Source organism: Patagioenas fasciata, chromosome 31 (genome assembly GCF_037038585.1).
Source record: "Patagioenas fasciata isolate bPatFas1 chromosome 31, bPatFas1.hap1, whole genome shotgun sequence".
In the NCBI taxonomy this organism is placed as follows: Eukaryota; Metazoa; Chordata; class Aves; order Columbiformes; family Columbidae; genus Patagioenas; species Patagioenas fasciata.
The window spans coordinates 2,302,641-2,318,619 of NC_092550.1; the positions used below are offsets into that span (position 1 = coordinate 2,302,641).

At 54.6% G+C, this 15,979-nt stretch overlaps 1 long non-coding RNA gene across 5 annotated transcripts in view; it reads left to right on the plus strand.

Annotated features, from left to right (window-relative positions):
- The window catches only part of LOC139825935 (uncharacterized), a 64,436-nt gene extending 48,795 nt beyond the window's left edge, over positions 1–15,641 (plus strand). For 2 of the 5 annotated variants that reach the window (XR_011736094.1, XR_011736090.1), the window contains 3 exons: positions 10,477–10,607; positions 14,467–14,548; positions 15,581–15,641. This is a non-coding gene — a long non-coding RNA (uncharacterized lncRNA). The other 3 variants (XR_011736091.1, XR_011736093.1, XR_011736092.1) reach the window with 3 other exon arrangements.
- Positions 15,642–15,979: the final 338 nt, after the last annotated feature.

The window sequence follows — 15,979 nt, forward strand, 5'->3', positions numbered from 1 at the left end:
AGGGCCCATTGTGACATCCTGGGGACCCCCCCTTGTCCCCAGGGCCCATTGTGACGTCCCAGGACCCGACATTGTCCCCAGGGCCCATTGTGACATCCTCTGCACCCCCTTGTCCCCAGGGCCCATTGTGACGTCCCAGGACCCCCCCTTGTCCCCAGGGCCCATTGTGACGTCCCAGGACCCCCCTTTGTCCCCAGGGCCCATACTGATACCGTGGGGACCCCCTTTGTCCCCAGGGCCCATTGTGACATGCTGGGGACCCTCCTTGTCCCCAGGGCCCATTGTGACATCCAGGGGACCCCCTTTGTCCCCAGGGCCCATTGTGGCACCATGAGGACCCTCTTTGTCACTGGAGCCCATTGTGACATCCCATGACCCCCCTTTGTCCCCAGTGCTATTGTGAAATCCTGGGGACCCGTTTTGTCCCCACGGCCCATTGTGACACCATGGGGAACCCCTTTGTCACTGGGGGCCATTGTGACATTCCAGGATTCCACTTTGTCCCCAGGGCTCGTTCTGACACCTTGGGGACTCCCATTGTCCCCAGGGCCCATTGTGACATCTGGGGGACGCCCTTGTCCCCAGGACCCATCGTGGCACCGTGGGGACCCTCCTTGTCACTTGGGCCCATTGTGACACCATGGGGACGCCCCCCTTTGTCCCCAGTGCCCATTGTGACATCCTGCGGACCCCCCTTTGTCCCCAGGGCCCATTGTGACATTCAGGGGACCCACCATTGTCCTCAGGGCCCATTGTGACATCCTCGGCACCCCCTTGTGCCCAGGGCCCATTGTGACATTCAGGGGACCCCTCTTTGTCCCCAGGGCCCATTGTGACGTCCTGGGGACCCCTCCTTGTCACTGGGGCCCATTGTGACGTCCCAGGACCCGCCATTGTCCCCAGGGCCCATTGTGACATCCTGGGGATCCCTCCTTGTCCCCAGGGCCCATTGTGACGTCCCAGGACCCCCCATTGTCCCCAGGGCCCATTGTGACATTCAGGGGCCCCCGTTTGTCACTGGGGCCCATTGTGACATCCCAGGACCCCACATTGTCCCCAGGGCCCATTGTGACTTTCAGGGGACCCCACTTGTCCCCAGGACCCATTGTGACACTATAGGGACCCCCCCTTGTCCCAGTGACCATTGTGACACCGTGGGTACCACCCTTGTCCCCAGGGCCCATTGTGACATTCAGGGGACCCCTCTTTGTCCCCAGGGCCCATTGTGACATCCTGGGGACCCCCCCTTGTCCTCAGGGCCCATTGTGACATTCAGGGGACCCCTCTTTGTCCCCAGGGCCCATTGTGACATCCTGGGGACCCCCCCTTGTCCCCAGGGCCCATTGTGACGTCCCAGGACCCCCCATTGTCCCCAGGGCCCATTGTGACATCCTGGGGATCCCTCCTTGTCCCCAGGGCCCATTGTGACGTCCCAGGACCCCCTATTGGCCCCACGACCTATTGTGACATTCAGGGGACCCCCTTTGTCACTGGGGCCCATTGTGACACCATGGAGACCCCCGCTTGTCCTCAGGGTCCATTGTGACATCCTGGGCACCCCCCATTTTCCCCAGGACCCATTGTGACATCCTGGCCATCCCCTTCCTCCCAGGGCCCGTTGTGGCACCATGGGGACACCCCCTTTGTCCCCAGGGCTCATTGTGACATCCCAGGACCCCCCTTTGTCCCCAGGGCCCATTGTAGCACCATGGGGACCCCCTTTGACCCCAGGGCCCATTGTGGCACTATGGCAACCCCTTTTGTCCCCAGGGCCCATTGTGACATTCTTGGACCCCACTTTGTCCCCAGGGCCTATTGTGACACCATGGGGACCCCTCCTTGTCACTGGGGACCCATTGTGACACCATGGGGACCCCCCCTTGTCCTCATGACTCATTCTGACATCCTGGATGCCCCCCATTGTCCCCAGGGCCCATTGTGACATCCACTGCACCCCCCTGTCCCCAGGGCCCATTGTGACATTCAGGGGACCCCTCTTTGTCCCCAGGGCCCATTGTGACATCCTGGGGACCCCCCCTTGTCCCCAGGGCCCATTGTGACGTCCCAGGACCCCCCATTGTCCCCAGGACCCATTGTGACATTCAGGGGACCCCCTTTGTCAGTGGGGCCCATTGTGAAATCCCAGGACCCCACATTGTCCCCAGGGCCCATTGTGACATCCTGGGGACCCCCCCTTTGTCCCCAGTGCCCATTGTGACATCCTGCGGACCCCCCTTTGTCCCCAGGGCCCATTTTGACATTCAGGGGACCCACCATTGTCCTCAGGGCCCATTGTGCGGTCCCAGGACCCCCCATTGTCCCCAGGGCCCATTGTGACATCCTCGGCACCCCCTTGTCCCCAGGGTCCATTGTGACACTGTGGGTACCACCCTTGTCTGCAGGGCTCATTGTGACATCCCAGGACCCCCCATTGTCCCCAGGGCCCATTGTGACATTCAGGGGACCCCCCTTGTCCCCAGGGCCTATTCTGATACCGTGGGGACCCCCTTTGTCCCCAGGGCCCATTGTGACATCCTGGGGACCCTCCTTGTCCCCAGAGCCCATTGTGACATCCAGGGGACCCCCTTTGTCCCCAGGGCCCATTGTGGCACCATAGGGACCCCCTTTGTCACTGGGGCCCATTGTGAGATTCCAGGACCCCCGCTTTGTCCCCAGGGCCCATTGTGACATCCTGGGGACCCCCTTTGTCCCAAGACTTCATTGTGACATCCTGGGGACCCCCCTTGTCCTCAGGGTCCATTGTGACAGCCCAGGACCTTACATTGTCCCCGGGGCCCATTGTGATATCTGGGGGACCCCCTTGTTCCCAAGGCCCATTGTGACACCCTGGGGACTCCCATTGTCCCCAGGGCCCATTGTGACATCCCAGGACCCCCCATTGTCCCCAGGGCCCATTGTGACATCCTCTGCACCCCCTTGTCCCCAGGGCCCATTGTGACATTCAGGGGACCCCTCTTTTTCCCCAGGGCCTATTGTGACATCCTGGGGACCCCCCCTTGTCCCCAGGGCCCATTGTGATGTCCCAGGACCCCCCATTGTCCCCAGGACCCATTGTGACACTATGGGGACCCCCCCTTGTGCCCAGGGCCCATTGTGACACCGTGGGTACCACCCTTGTCCGCAGGGCTCATTGAGACATCCCAGGACCCCCCATTGTCCCCAGGGCCCATTGTGACATTCAGGGGACCCCCCTTTGTCCCCAGGGCCCATTCTGATACTGTGGGGACCCCCTTTGTCCCCAGGGCCCATTGTGACATGCTGGGGACTCTCTTTGTCCCCAGGGCCCATTGTGACATCCTGGGGACCCCCCCTTGTCCCCAGGGCCCATTGTGACGTCCCAGGACCCCCCATTGTCCCCAGGGCCCATTGTGATATGCTGGGGAGCCCTCTTTGTCCCCAGGGCCCATTGTGAAATTCAGGGGACCCCAACTTGTCCCCAGGGCCCATTGTGACATCCTGGGGACCCCATTGTCACCAGAGCCCATTGTGATATCCTGGCGACCGCCCTTTGTCCCCAGGGCCCATTGTGACATCCTGGGTCCCCGTTTGTCCCTGTCGAGGGTTAAGATTGCGGGGTGACAATCAAACCCTGGCAGATGTGTTGTCAACCTCCTCTCCCCCCCCCAATTCCCCCTTCTGCCCCTCCCTCTCCCCCCTTCCCACTCAGCACAGGCGATCGGGAGGGGAAGAAGCACAGAGGGGAGAGAGCTGGAAAAGTTCAAGATGTTTTACTGATGCTACTGATAAGAACAGAGAAAATGATACAAATATACAAAACCCATCTTGTAAGTCTGAGCAACTGCAGAGCCAGCACCCAAAGTCCTGGATCAGACTCTGCAGCCAACCGGAGCTGGATTCAGTCTCTCACTGGCCTCAGTTCGCAGGGACGACCAGCAAGGTCCTCTCCTGATGTCGGCCATGAGGAGAAAAGGGAGAAAGGGAAAAGGGGCGAGATCCTCGTGATCTCCCACTTTTATATGAAGTATTCACGTGAATGGAATGTTATTCACTGTTGGTCAGTCTCTCGATCACCAGTTTCTCGTTGCCCCTCTCGCGAGATGTCCATCCGTGCTTGTCAATAAGTTTGCATTCCCTTGCTGGGTTTAACCAAAACATGTGTCTGGTTCTCCAGGAAAATGCAGCTGACATGAAGGCTTGAGCTGACAGGCAAATTCACTAAAAGAGAAACTTGTTTTTAACAAAACCAGGACATTCCACCCCTTATCATATGACATTCACTGAATACTTAAACCTTATCAATACAATCTATCAATACAATCTAATTAATCACTACTACTATATATATATACATATGTACATATATACACAGGAGTAATTAATCAGTGGACCATCCTTTGAAAAGTTCATTAAGTTCATTTTGTCACCACAGTCTCCCAGGGCAGGGAAAATGGTCCAAGTGCATCTCATGACCCCTGGTGGTGGGTTAAGGACACCAACTTCCAAGAAGGTGTCGGGCGCCACTCGAAGAAGCCAGCGCTGGTTTCATCACCATTGTCTTGATCTGAAAGACACTTATTAAACATTGTTAGTGCGGCAATTCACATCGTACAGTTCAGCATTGCACATTTTCACCTAAAATCAAATCCCCTTGAGGTGCACACCGAACTTCTCCATCCTTCAGCATCACCCACCAGGTGCTGCCAGGTCCCTGGGCAAAAACAATCCCACGAATAGGTTTGCCTGTGCCCGATGCAGGAGGAACCCAGACTGCCTTTCCTAACATATTTTCCATGTGTACTACAGGGACTTTATCTCCTTCCACAGTCCATAGAATTTCTGATTGGGCAGGCCCGGCTCGATTGGTTGATCCCCTGGTGTTGACCAACCAAGTGGCTTTTGCTAAATGTGAATCCCAGTTTTTAAAGGCTCCACCACCAAGTGCCTTTAGTGTAGTTTTTAACAAACCATTGCACCTTTCAGTTTTCCCAGAGGCTGGTGCATGATATGGAATATGATACACCCACTCAATACCATGTTCTTTGGCCCAATTGTCTATAATACTGTTTTTGAAATGAGTACCATAGTCTGATTCAATTCTTTCTGGCGTACCCGGCCACCAAAGGACTTGCTTCTCAAGGCCCAAGATGGTATTTCGGGCTGTAGCAGGAGGTACGGCAGATGTTTCCAACCATCCAGTGGTTGCTTCCACCATTGTAAGTACATAACGCTTACCTTGACGTGTTTGTGGAAGTGTAATATAATCAATCTGCCAAGCTTCTCCATACTTATACTTTAACCATCGCCCCCCATACCATACAGGCTTTAACCGTTTCGCTTGTTTGATTTCGGTGCAAGTTTCACATTCATGAATAACCTGTGAAACAGTGTCCATAGTTAAATCCACCCCTCGATCACGAGCCCATTTTCATGTTGCATCTCTACCTTGATGCCCTGAAGCACCATGGGCCCACCGAGCTAGGAAAAGTTCACCTTTATGTTGCCAGCCCAAGTCCACCTCAGCTACTTTAATCTTAGCAGCTTGATCCGCTTGTTGGTTGTTTCGATGTTCCTCGGTGGCTCGACTTTTAGGCACATGAGCATCTACATGACCAACTTCCCCAGGCAGGCTCTCCAGCCGAGCAGCAATGTCTTCCCACAGCGTGGTTCCCAATGGTTTCACCTCTGCGCTGCCAGTTACTTTTCTTCCATTGCCGTAGCCACCCCCACAAGGCATTTGCTCCCATCCATGAGTCAGTATAGAGACAAAGCATTGGCCACTTCTCTCGTTCAGCAATGTCCAAAGCCAGCTGGATGGCTTTCACTGCTGCAAACTGACTGGATTCACCTTGTCCTTCAGTGGCTTCTGTAACTTGTCGTGTGGGACTCCACACAGCAGCTTTCACCGTCGATGTTTTCCTACAGACGACAGGATCCACCTGTGAACAGTGCACACTGCTTATCAGTCTCTGAAAGCGGATTATATGGTGGTGCTTCTTCAGCACGTTTTACTTCCTCCTCATCTGCAGACATCCCAAAGTCTTTGCTTTCTGGCCAGTCTGTAATCACTTCTAATATCCCTGGACGGTTGGGACTCCCAATTCGAGCTCATTGCGTGATCAGTGCAATCCATTTACTCCATGTAACTTTGGTGCGATGATGTGGAGAGGGAACCGTCCCTTTGCACACCCAGCTCAGCACCGGCAGTCGAGGTGCAGGAGGAGCTGTGCTTCAGTGCCCATCACTTCTGAAGCAGCTCCAACTCCTTCATATGCTGCCAGTCTCTCCTTTTCAGTTGCAGTACAGTTGGCCTCAGATCCTTTGTATCCTCGACTCCAAAAACCTAAGGGTCGACCTCGGGTTTCTCCTGGTGCTTTCTGCCAGAGGCTCCAGGTAAGTCCATTATCTCCGGCTGCGGTGTAGAGCACATTTTTAACATCTAGTCCAGTTCGAACTGGTCCAAGGGCCACCGCATGAGTTATCTCACGCTTCATTTGTTCAAAGGCTTGGCGTTGTTCAGGGCCCCACTCAAATTGGTTCTTTTTACGAGTCACTCGATAGAGAGGCTCACAATGTGGCTGTAGTCAGGAATGTGCATTCTCCAAAAACCTGCAACGCCCAAGAAAGTCTGTGTCTCCTTTTTATTAGTAGGTGGAGACATTGCTGCAATTTTGTTGATCACATCCATTGGGATCTGACGACGGCCATCTTGCCATTTTATTCCTAAAAACTGGATCTCCCGTGCAGGTCCCTTGACCTTGCTCCGTTTTATGGCAAAACCAGCATCCAAAAGAATATGAATTATTCTCTCACCTTTCTCGAAGACTTCTTTCGCTGTGTCGCCCCATACGATGATGTCATCAATATACTGCAAGTGTTCTGGAGCTTCACCTTGCTCCAGCGTGGTCTGGATCAGCCCATGGCAGATGGTAGGACTGTGTTTCCACCCCTGGGGCAAGCGATTCCATGTGTACTGGATGCCCCTCCAGGTGAAAGCAAACTGCGGCCTGCACTCTGCTGCTGCAGGAATAGAGAAAAATGCATGAGCAATGTCAATTGTAGCATCGCACTTCACTGCCTTTGACTCCAGTTCAAATTGCAGTTCTAGCATGTCAGGCACAGCAGCACTCAGTGTGCTGTAACTTCATTCAGGCCACGATAGCCTACAGTTGGTCTCCACTCGTCACCAGACTAACGCACTGGCCAGACTGGGCTGTTAAAAGGTGAGCGGGTCTTACTGATCACACCCTGGCTTTCCAATTGACGGATCGGCTTCTGGATAGGAATCCAAGAGTCTCGATTGGTGCGATATTGCCGGCGATGCACCGTCGTGGTAGCAGTTGGCACCTGCTGATCGTCAACCCTCAGCAGTCCTACAACAGAAGGGTCATCTGAAAGACCCGGCAAATCAGACAGCTGTTCAATTTTCTCAGTGTCCACAGCTGCTGTACCAAATGCCCACCTATACCCTTTTGGGTCCTTAAAATACCCTCTCCTGAGGTGGTCTATGCCAAGGATGCACGGAGCATCTGGACCAGTCACAATGGGATGCTTTTGCCAGTTCTTTCCAGTTAGGCTCATTTCAGTCTCTACAACAGTCAGTTCCTGGGATCCCCCAGTCACTCCAACAATATTGATGGATTGCGTTCCTTTATAATTAGAAGGAATTATTGTGCACTGAGCACCAGTGTCCACTAAAGCTTTGTACTCCTGGGGTTGTGTTGTACCAGGCCATAGTATTTGTACAGTCCAATAAACTCTGTTATCCCTTTCCTCCACCTGGTTGGAGGCAGGGCACCTCTAATTCCTGTTTTGCACAGTCTCTGGGTGTGGATTAGAGGTTCCTTCAAGAGCATCAGAATCTCTTCTGCTCCTTTTGTAAACTGGAGCAGCCACCTTCCTAGGAGTTTTTCCTTTTATCTCACGTACTCGTTCCTGAAGTTCTGAGGTCGGCCTTCCATGCCACTTGTTCATGTTTTCTCCCTGCTCATGTAGGAAGAACCACAGTGAACCTCTTTTTGTGGGCTGCCTCTGCCCTCTCTCGAGATTGGAAACGCCTTCTCCTAACAGCTGAAACATAGGTTTGTGCAGGTCGTGAACGGTACGAGTCTGCTCTGAGCTCTTGGATTTCTTGCAGCAGCTTTTCAAACCGGTCATCAGATTTTTCACACAGTTTCTCCACAGCGGAGACACAAGCCCGTAGAGAACCAGCAAGGCTGTCCTCAAAGTACCGGAGCTGCTCAATCACTTCATTAATTTCTTGTGCACCTCTAGCTGACCAGACCATTCCTGCCAATGACTTAGCATATGCAGGTGGTGCACTTTGTACAAATCTGCGCCACATAGATTTTGTACAATTGATTCTATCTGGGTCTGTCCCCTCTTGGCTGTTTGGTCCTAGATAGATGATCTCTCGCACAGCTCATTCTCTCAGGAACTGGATACCTCTCTCCATAGTATTCCATTTCCCTAACGTGGATATACAATCTTCCTTGTAGGGAAATCTGACTTTCATAGCTGCAGGAGTCGGGTCCAGAGAGTAGCGGCATTAGACTCTCTTGAAATTGCCCTATCAATGGTGGAATCTTTTGACAGAGATCCCAGCTGCCTGGCTTCACCACCTTCCAATTCAATTGTTTCTGCCCCATTGTCCCAGCATCGCAGCAGCCAGGTTAAAATATTCTCACCTTCACGACGACTGAAGTCTTTTCGCAGGTCTCTCAGCTCACCTGGAGAAAAGGACCGAGTGGTGGTCACTTCATCTCCTCCCTGCCCTGATGATGATGCCTCTTGGGTTGATGTTGGCCCTGTGCCATCACCTGCTGCACGGGTGGTCTTTCTAGTGACTTTCTTACAACCAGCAACTGATGCTGATATGGGTTCACCATCATCTGATTCATTTCCAGAGTCTGAATGACTGTCACAGTGATTGCTGTGGTTACAGCAGCAACAGTGCCCAGTGTGTGAAGGCGGGGGGGCTGCCTTGTCAGCCTTTGAGGCTGGAGAAGTAACGTTATCTGCAGCGCCCTTGGCAGAGGAGCAATGCGGAGGAGCTGGAGCTTCAGCCTGCGAAGCCGCGGTTGGGGGGCAGTGGCTGCAGTGGCAGCTTTGGCTGTTTTGCCTTTTCTCGAGCGGCCAGGAGTGCTTTTTGCTAAAGCTTCCGAAGACGCACCGCAAATCTCAGGACTAAGAAGAGACGCAAACCTCCTATTGAACCTCATTTCTCTTAACAGTAACACAAACTGACACACATTCAGCAAACCAGATAACACCATCACAGTTCTATCAAAGCTCCAAGGGTATTCAAAGTTCTCTAAAACATTTGCAAACTGTCCCAGCGAAATCACAAAAGTATTGTTAGTCAGCCTTTCTAAAGATTCGCTTGACCAATTAGCAAATATAGAGCCATTCTGCTCTTTAATCTCTCCTGGAGGTTTTTCAAGGTAAAGCAGAAGCGAGTAGAAATTCATTAGCGGCTGCAGTATAATGAAATAAACCAGTGCCAAACCACACAGAATCATCATGACCGCTGTCCAGTTTCTTGTTGTTATATAATGAATACTTCGATTCAGAAAGAAACACCAACACAGATATGGGATCAGCGAGCACAATGTAGAAAATAACTGATACAACTTTTGCCATAACATCTTTAAATCAATGTAATTCACTTTGCCTTAATACCACTAAATAATATCCGAAGCAAACAGACGCACGAGTATCACAACTCTATGAGCTGGCACCGTGCCAAGAAAATTGAAAGGTACGTCAGAGCAGTAGAAAAGCCAAAAATCTCCAAATTTACCCCGTTCTCCTTTTGCCCCACGTTGGGCGCCAATTATCTGTCGAGGGTTAGGATTGCGGGGTGACAATCAAACCCTGGCAGATGTGTTGTCAACCTCCTCTCCCCCCAACTTCCCCCTTTTTCCCCTCCCTCTCCCCCCTTCCCACTCAGGACAGGCGATCGGGAGGGGAAGAAGCACAGAGGGGAGAGAGCTGGAAAAGTTCAAGATGTTTTACTGATGCTACTGATGAGAACAGAGAAAATGATACAAATATACAAAACCCATCTTGTAAGTCTGAGCAACTGCAGAGCCAGCACCCAAAGTCCTGGATCAGACTCTGCAGCCAACCGGAGCTGGATTCAGTCTCTCACTGGCCTCCGTTCGCAGGGACGACCAGCAAGGTCCTCTCCTGATGTCGGCCATGAGGAAAAAAGGGAAAGAGACAAAAAGGGACGAGATCCTCGTGATCTCCCACTTTTATATGAAGTATTCACGTGAATGGAATGTTATTCACCGTTGGTCAGTCTCTCGATCACCGGTTTCTCGTTGCCCCTCTCGCGAGATGTCCATCCGTGCTTATCAATAAGTTTGCATTCCATTGCTAGGTTTAACCAAAACATGTGTCGGGTTCTCCAGGAAAATGCAGCTAATATGAAGGCTTTAGCTGACAGGCAAAAATTCGCTAAAAGAGAAACTTGTTTTTTAACAAAACCAGGACAATCATCTTCATCATCTTCATCATCTTCATCATCTTCCTGCCCAGCATCCCAGGCCCATCCGCAGCTGCTGGAGCTTCCATGAAAGGCCTGGAGCCACGCGCCGCTCCAGCTTCATCCAAAAGAGGTGGTGAGCTCCAAAAAGGAAGGAAGGAGGGAAGGAAGGAAGGAAGGAAGGAGGGAAGGAAGGAAGGAGGGAAGGAAGGAAGGAGGGAAGGAAGGAAGGAGGGAAGGAAGGAGGGAAGGAAGGAGGGAAGGAAGGAGGGAAGGAAGGAGGGAAGGAGGGAAGGAAGGAGGGAAGGAAGGAAGGAGGGAAGGAAGGAGGGAAGGAAGGAGGGAAGGAAGGAGGGAAGGAGGGAAGGAAGGAAGGAGGGAAGGAAGGAAGGAAGGAGGGAAGGAAGGAGGGAAGGAAGGAAGGAGGGAGGGAAGGAGGGAAGGAGGGAAGGAAGGAGGGAAGGAAGGAAGGAGGGAAGGAAGGAAGGAGGGAAGGAAGGAAGGAGGGAAGGAAGGAAGGAGGGAAGGAAGGAGGGAGGGAAGGAAGGAGGGAGGGAAGGAAGGAGGGAAGGAAGGAAGGAGGGAAGGAAGGAAGGAAGGAGGGAAGGAAGGAAGGAAGGAGGGAAGGAAGGAAGGAGGGAAGGAAGGAAGGAGGGAAGGAAGGAAGGAAGGAGGGAAGGAAGGAAGGAGGGAAGGAAGGAGGGAAGGAAGGAGGGAGGGAAGGAAGGAGGGAAGGAGGGAAGGAGGGAAGGAAGGAGGGAAGGAAGGAAGGAAGGAGGGAAGGAAGGAGGGAGGGAAGGAGGGAGGGAGGAAGGAGGGAGGGAAGGAAGGAGGGAGGGAAGGAAGGAGGGAGGGAAGGAAGGAAGGAACCGGGGGTTCCCATCATTTGGGATAAACCCTAAAAACTCATTAATCACTTTGGTTGGAAAAAAGCACCCACCTCCATAGGACCCCATAGGGACCCATAGAGACCATAGAGGCCCATAGGGAGCCACAGAGCCCCATGGAACCCCATAGAGACCCATACGGACCGTAGAGCCTGTAGAGACCCATAGGGACCCATAGAGACCCATAGGGACCCATAGAGACCCAAAGGGACCCATAGAGAGGGAGGGTTTTAGGACCCTGGGGGTTCCATAGAGACCCATAGAGCATCAAGGAGCCCCATAAGGACCCATAGACACCCATAGGGACCCATAGAGCCCCATAGAGGCCCATAGGAAACCACAGAGCCCCATGGAACCCCATAGGGACCCATAGAGCTCCATAGGGACCCATAGAGACCCACAGGGACCCATAGAGAGGGAGGGTTTTAGGACCCCGGGGGTTCCATAGGGACCCACAGAGCCCCATTGGGACCCACAGAGACCCATAGGGACCCAAGGAACCCCATAGCGATCCTAGAGACCCATAGGGACCGTAGAGCCTGTAGAGACCCATAGGGACCCATAGAGACCCATAGAGCTCCATAGGACCCCATAGGGACCCATAGAGGCCCATAGGGAGCCACAGAGCCCCATGGAACCCCATAGAGACCCATAGGGACCCATAGAGACCCATAGGGAGCCACAGAGCCCCATGGAACCCCATAGAGCTCCATAGGGACCCATAGAGACCCATAGGGACCCATAGAGAGGGAGGGTTTTAGGACCCTGGGGGTTCCATAGAGACCCATAGAGCATCAAGGAGCCCCATAGGGACCCATAGAGCCCCAAAGAGCCCCATAGGGACCCACAGACACCCAAGGAGCCCCATAGAGACCCATTAAGACCCATAAGGACCCATAGGGACCCATAGAGGCCCATAGAGGCCCATAGGAAACCACAGAGCCCCATGGAACCCCATAGGGACCTATAGAGACCCATAGGACCCCATAGAGATCCAAGGAGCCCCATAGAGCTCCATAGGGACCCATAGAGAGGGAGGGTTTTAGGACCCCGGGGGTTCCTGCTGGGCTCAACTATGGCAAGAAAACCTTAATGAATAATTAACCGAATATTAATGAATGCAAAAGGCCAGGAACCAATGAGGAGTGAGCACTGAGCCCTGGGACAACCTGGGACAGCGGGGACAGGGACAGCGGGAATGTGACCCTGGGACCCATTGACCCCCATTGACCCCCATTGACCCCCATTGACCCCCATTGACCCCCATTGATCCCCATTGACCCCATTGACCCCATTGACCCATTGATCCCCATTGACCCCCATTGACCCCATTGCCCCCTATTGATCCCCATTGACCCATTGACCCCATTGACCCATTGATCCCCATTGACCCCATTGACCCCGTTGACCCCCATTGACCCCCATTGACCCCATTGACCCCCATTGATCCCATTGACCCATTGACCCCATTGACTCCCATTGATCCCCATTGACCCCATTGACCCCATTGACTCCCATTGACCCATTGATCCCCATTGACCCATTGACCCCATTGACTCCCATTGACCCCATTGACCCCATTGCCCCATTGACCCCCATTGCCCCATTGACCCCCATTGCCCCATTGATCCCCATTGACCCATTGATCCCCATTGACCCCATTGACCCCCATTGATCCCATTGATCCCATTGACCCATTGACCCCATTGACTCCCATTGACCCATTGATCCCCATTGACCCCATTGATCCCCATTGACCCCATTGACCCCCATTGACCCCATTGACTCCCATTGACCCATTGATCCTTATTGACCCATTGACCCCATTGACCCCATTGCCCCATTGACCCCCATTGATCCCATTGACCCCATTGATCCCCATTGACCCCATTGACCCCGCTGACTCCCATTGACCCCCATTGACCCATTGATCCCCATTGACCCCATTGACCCCCATTGATCCCATTGACCCATTGACCCCATTGACCCCCATTGACTCCCATTGACCCCATTGATCCAATTGACCCCATTGACCCATTGACTCCCATTGACCCCCATTGACCCCATTGACTCATTGCCCCCCATTGCCCCCCATTGATCCCCATTGACCCCATTGACCCCATTGACCCCCATTGATACCCATTGACCCCATTGACCCCCATTGATCCCATTGACCCATTGACCCCATTGACTCCCATTGACCCATTGACCCCATTGACCCATTGACCCCCATTGACCCCCATTGACCCCCATTGACCCCATTGATCCCCATTGACCCATTGATCCCCATTGACCCATTGACCCCATTGACTCCCATTGCCCCATTGACCCCATTGCCCCATTGACCCCCATTGACCCCCATTGACCCATTGATCCCCATTGACCCCATTGACCCCCATTCATCCCATTGACCCATTGACCCCATTGACTCCCATTGACCCATTGACCCCATTGACCCATTGATCCCCATTGACCTCATTGACCCCATTGACTCCCATTGACCCATTGATCCCCATTGACCCCATTGACCCTATTGACCCCCATTGATCCCATTGACCCCATTGACCCCGCTGACTCCCATTGACCCCCATTGACCCATTGATCCCCATTGACCCCATTGACCCCCATTGATCCCATTGACCCATTGACCCCATTGACTCCCATTGACCCCATTGACCCCCATTGATCCCATTGACCCATTGACCCCATTGACCCCATTGACTCCCATTGACCCCCATTGACCCCGTTGACTCATTGATCCCCATTGCCCCCCATTGCCCCCCATTGATCCCCATTGATCCCCATTGCCCCCCATTGATCCCCATTGCCCCCATTGCCCCCCATTGATCCCCATTGTCCCCATTGACTCCCATTGCCCCCCATTGCCCCCATTGTCCCATTTCAGGTAAAAGAGGACATAAACAAGAGAGAAAAAACAAAACACAACACATTTGGGTACTCCTGGGTCCTTTGGGGCACTCCTGGGTCCTTTGGGGCACTCCTGGGTCCCTCCTGAACTCCTGGGTCCTTTGGGGTACTCCTGGGTCCCTTGGGGTACTCCTGGGTCCCTCCTGAACTCCCCATAGACCCCCATAATTTCCCCCTTAGGGACCCAGGAGTGCCCCATAGTGACCCATAAGTGACTCATGGAGCCCCCTAAGTGCGTTCGGGTCCCCTCGGGTCCCTTCGGGTGAGTTCGGGCCCCACTCGGGTCCCTTCGGGTCCCTTCGGGTGTGTTCGGGTCCCCTCGGGTCCCTTCGGGTGCGTTCGGGTCCCACTCGGGTCCCTTCGGGTGCGTTCGGGTCCCTTCGGGTGCCTTCGGGTCCCCTCGGGTGCGTTCGGGCCCCACTCGGGTCCCTTCGGGTGCGTTCGGGTCCCTTCGGGTGCGTTCGGGTCCCCTCGGGTCCCTTCGGCTCCCTTCGTGTATCTTCGGCTCCTCTCGGAGCCGCCTCCGCGCACGCCACGCACAGTGGGCGTGGCCACGCACCCCCCCCCTTCCCATTGGCCGCCGCCTGAGGAAGGGGGCGTGGCCTCGCTCGCAGCCGCCGCCGCGGCGGGAAACGATCGTGAGGCGGGAAAAGGGGCAGAAAGTGGGGGGGGGAGGAAGAGGAGGGGCCGGGGGGGGAGCGGAACACGGGTTTTGGGGTAAAAAGGGGGGGATTTGGGAGTTTGGCGCCTTTTGGGGCACTTTCGGGTGGGTTCGGGTCCCTTCGGGGAGACTTCGGGCCCCTTCGGGTGGGTGCGGGTCCACTCGGGTGGGTTCGGGCTCCTTCGGGTGGGTTCGGGCCCCTTCGGGTGGGTTCGGGTCCCTTCGGGTGGGTTCGGGTCCACTCGGGTGGGTTCAGGTCCCTTCGGGTGGGTTCGGGTCCACTCGGGTGGGTTCGGGTCCCTTCGGGTGCGTTCGGCTCCACTCGGACCCCTTCGGGAAGACTTCGGGTCCCTTCGGGTGCGTTCGGCCCCGGCCGGGACTCGGGCGCCGTTCGGCTCCGCTCGGGCCCATTCGGCTCCGCTCGGGCACATTCGGCTCCGCTCGGCTCTTTCCGTCTCCGCTCGTTTTCCCGCGCTTTCCCTCAGAGCGCGAAGCGAAGCGCGGGGACCCCCGGGGCCGCTTTTTTCGCGCTTTTCCCGAGGTGACAACAGCGGGGGCTTTGGGGACACAGCTCGGGGAGCCTCAGCGGGAGGGTTTTGGGTTGAAAAAGCGCTATTTTGGGTCAATTTTGAGGTGGTTTGTGGCCCTCCCGGCGGGGCAAGATGGTGGCTGCGGACATCGAGGGGCTGCTGGGTGAGTAATGAGGGGGAATTAGGGGTGATTAGCGCGAATTAGGGGGTAATTAGGGGGCAGCGGGGATACGGGGGGGTGGGGGGGGTGTTAATTAGCGCTGCTGAGGGTGTTAATTGTTAATGAATGCAGAGGAGGAGCCGTTGCAGGAGCTGCACCCCGGGCTGGCCCCGCTGAGGGGGATTGGGGGGGTGGGAGCGGAGCTGGAGAGGGAGGTGAGACAGGTAAGGGGGCATTGGGGACAATGGGGACAGAGAGAGCGAGTGTGTGCGGATCAGCAGTGATCACCCCAAACCTGCCCCGCAGACACGGCACCCAAAATCCTGCACCCCAAAATACTCT